This window comes from Chrysochloris asiatica, unplaced genomic scaffold (genome assembly GCF_000296735.1).
Source record: "Chrysochloris asiatica unplaced genomic scaffold, ChrAsi1.0 scaffold00175, whole genome shotgun sequence".
In the NCBI taxonomy this organism is placed as follows: domain Eukaryota; kingdom Metazoa; phylum Chordata; class Mammalia; order Afrosoricida; family Chrysochloridae; genus Chrysochloris; species Chrysochloris asiatica.
Window position 1 is genome coordinate 2761964 of NW_006408693.1, and position 4217 is coordinate 2766180.

The window sequence follows — 4217 nt, forward strand, 5'->3', positions numbered from 1 at the left end:
GCTTAAGATAGTGATCTTTATGAGTTACATTTCATTTTTAACATCTTCCAATTTTCTTAGATTCATACTTCGTACTTTACACATTCTGATTATTAATGGATCACAACTGTTTCTTCTCATTTTGAGTTGTGCCATATCAGCAAATGAAGGTCATGAAAGCTTAACTCCATCTCTGTCAATAAGATCAATTCTATTTTAAGGAGGCAGCTCTTCCCCAGTTGTATCTTGAGTGCCTTCTAGCTTGAAGTGACCATCTTCTGGCACTATGTCAGACAAGAATCCACTGTTGTTCAAATGGTTTTCAATGGCTATCCATTTAGAAGTGGTCCATCTCTCCTGTTTACTAGTTTGTCTTAGTCTGAGAACCCCACTAGAACCTGTCCACCATGGGTTGACCTGCTGGTATTTAAAATACCTGTGGCATAGTTTCCAGCATCACAGAAACACACGAGTCAGCACAGTATGATAAACTGACAGATGAGTAGTGGTGCTTTTAACTACTTCTACCTAAATCTGAGGTTCAATAGAAGGAAGCGCATTGTGACTGTGCAACAAACTCACCTTTAATGCTCATGAGGCATGTATGTGTGTTTATGTGTTTCTCTCCACCTGTTGCTTCTTTGTCTGACCTGTCCTTTGGTTTGGAACATCCGAGTGAATAGGACACCTCTAGGGCTCTTCTTCATATCCTTCACATCCTGCTGTTGTTAGATGCTGTCGGATTGGTTTAGACTCATAGCGACCATATGTGCAACAGAATGAAACACCACTCGTTCCTGAGCTATGATCACAATAGCTGCTACACTTGAGCCCATTGCTGCTGCCACTGTGCCAATCCATCTCATTGGGGAATCACCTTGTTTTTCGCTGACTCTCCACTTTAGCAAGCATGATGTCCTTCTCTGAGGACTGGTCTCTACTGATAATATGTTCAAATATGAGAGACTAAGTAAAACCATCTTGGCTTCAAAGGAGCATTCTGGTTGTACTTCCTCCAACACAGATTTGTTTGTTCTTCTGGCAGCTCATGGCACCCTTAATACTCTTCTCCCACTCCTTACTCCAGCCATTCTATAGCACTAGCTGTATTTGTAAACGTGCCCTGAAAAACAGTTCACCCTACTGCACTTACCTCTCACTCTCTACCCAGGACTTCTCAGTCTCTATTGTTTTACATTCCTAAGAGAACTTTCCAGCACTCAAATTCATGTGGCACTCAAGTATGCCTGATAACGTGCATGCACAATTAAAAACTGCAAGGAAGCTAATGCCTCATGTGTAACCATTTGACCAATGGCACATAGTAGCTCGTAGGTAAACACTTCCACTTCTCCAGTGGACAGTCCATAGATCCTCATAAGGTAACAGGAGGACCACAGCCCAGCCACTCACAATCATGATCTTTTTTCTTTTTTTAGCACACAGGAGGGTTCTTTATTCAGACAGCAGAGTAAGGCACAGCAAAGTGGAGGGCTACACTGTCTCCACGGCAACAGTCTCAGTGCTAAAACCCCTGGGCTCTGTCAGACAGATGGCTCCAGGCTCAGGAGAAACATTTTTCCTGGGATGAGAACCTATCAGTCCACCTGCGACAGTGTAGAAGGGTGGCTGGGGGACTGGCCAGTCAACCCTGGAAGTGGCTGGTGAGAGTGCCCAGCAGCTCCTGCTTTTTCAGGCCACCCTTCAGTCTGTACACCTGGCAGGCTTCCTTCAGCTGGGCACAGTGAGCTCACCCAGCATGCCATAGCTGATGTGGCCCTTCAGCTCCTTTTCACATACCTCTACCTTGGGCCTTTTTGCTCCCAGAACCTTCATCATCTTGTTTTTGCTTGGTTTTCATCTTAGGGTTGTAATATGTTGAGTAGACCAGCTCCTTAAACTCATCCACCAGGGAGCCCAGTCTTTTATTCATTGCTTGCACTTTGGGCAATGTCAGGTCTTAGGATGGTTCCGGCTCCATCAAATCCAATGCCAAGGCCTCGAGGTTCCTGACATGCTGCTGCGGCACTGGGTTCTTGAAGCGGTTACTGCTGTATTGGAAACGCAGCTTTAGGACAATAGCTTTCATCTTGTCTACTTGCTCTGGGTTCGCCTTGACTTTTTCAGTGCAGGTACCTTCCGTTTATCGTCGTTGGGTAGGAAAATAAGTTGGACGCCTGGGGGATTCACCTGAATTTTCTGGTCATCCAGCTCCTCTTCCTGTGGCACCAACGTCACAAAGTAAAGGGAGCTGTTCTTGCTGGGTATGTATCCGCACACTGCCATGATCTTCTTCTCCAGGCATTTGGTGAGTAAAGCACTGAACAGGGCTGTGCTCCTGGTCACCAGGAACTCCCTGGGGTACGCAAACAGGGAGGGCTGCAGGGAATGGTGCTTCTTCAGCATGACCAACAGCCTGAAACCGATGAGACTCAAACCTGCTTCATCAAACCATTTTAGCTGTTCCTCTTCCTCTTTCTCTAGTAAAATCTGATGACACCCATAGGTCTGAGACCTCTTGGTATCACTGGACAGAAGCAAACTGCCGTGGTTTTACATTAAACGTTTGGGTCTTAGTTTTCACAGGCTCATTTGTTTCCTGATACAGACTTAAGGGGGAGAAGACTTAAACGCCGGATTATAAATGCAGACAGTGAGCACTGTCTGTGTTGTTTGAACTTGAACTTTATCCTGCTGAGCATGCACTTCTTGGTCTCCTTGGCTCGAACTTTCCTCAACAGGTCTTCCAACTTGCTCGAATCTTCGAAGTGGACTCCTATGTCCTCATCCTCTGCTATGCTGATAATATCTCTGTAGAACGGGGATATATCAAAGCCTCCACGCTTCTTCAGGTGCATCAAGTCCAAGAAGATACCTGTGTCATGGAGATCAGCGACTTTGTCGCTATCGATGCCATTGGTGAACAGGATGATTCTCGTATGACTCAACCTGAACTGGACATCACTAAAGAGGCTGGTGCAGACCCACAGTGCTTTACTTATAATAGATCCATGGCTAATTGTTGTTGTTAGGTGCCATTGAATCGGTACCGACTCATAGCAACATTATGCACTTGGAAATGTTTCTTTCCCTGCTGCCTCTTAAACTGGTCTAGTTCCAGCATTCATTTGGCACCTGGATTATCCAAATCCTGTAAGACAGAACTATTTTTGAAATTCACTGAATTTTTCTCTTTTCCAGTACCAAAGAATACCACGGCCAAAAGATTCCGATCGCTGCTTATGATCTTCTTGGTGTACACACTCAGGATGCACTGAATGATGCTGTCAAAAGGAGTCAATGCATCCTGAGATTCAAACACGGCCCTGGAAGCATCCACTAAGAAAATCAGACTGTCTCTTCCCCAGTATTTATATTCTCTGCCTGCTTCAGTGCCCTCATCTTGTTCTTCTTCATCTTTCTCGTTTTTTGTAATAAGACTCCCAACCTGACATGGTAGTTACTGCTCACTTTGGTGCAGAAAACGGCCAATCATGACCTTTTAAAAAGTGCACTCTTGTTTTGATTTTCTCTATGTCTCATTTTAGTCTCCATCTTTCACCTCTGTTCCCTAGAAATGCTTCCCCCAAAATGAATTACCTGAGGGCAAACTCGTTTCTCCAGTTCTTTTTGTCAGGTAGTGACCCATACTAAGAGAAGCAGGAAACAGAGAGATATTTATGCTTTTCCCTTTTTACAATATCCCTGTTGTTGTTGTTGTTGTTAAGTGCCGTTGAGTCGGTTCCGACCCATAGCGACCCTGTACAGGGTTTCTGAGGGTGTAAATCTTTACGGGAGTAGAAAGCCTCATCTTTCTCCCGCGGAGCAGCTGGTAGTTTCGAACCGCTGACCTTAAGGTTCGCAGTCCGATTCGTAACCACTACGCTACCAGAGCGTAGGATGTAAGGACATCCCTAGAGCCTGGAAAAATAAGAATGTAGTGGGGTTTGAATCCAAATAACACTGGAAAAGTGAGAATTTTGGTGAACGCTTCCTCACCCCCTACTTTGGCTCATCACTAAATCCTACGTCTATTTTAGCCAGGAGCAAAGGTAGTTTTAATGTTGGCCAAGCCAGACTTAGAAAACAACATTCAAGTCACAGCCTATTGGCATTTAACCAGCTGTTTCTTAAGCAGGTGTGGCCTGAACAGATGTTTGATCCATAACTTTAAGATAATAGGGATCAACGAAGTATTTTCTACTTAATTATTCCATTTATTATTCTGGTTTGTAAAG

General features: G+C 44.5%; 1 pseudogene; it reads right to left on the minus strand.

Annotated features, from left to right (window-relative positions):
* Positions 1 to 1624: 1624 nt before the first annotated feature.
* Positions 1625 to 3434, minus strand: LOC102828082 (annotated as a pseudogene).
* Between the last annotated feature and the right edge of the window lie 783 nt (positions 3435 to 4217).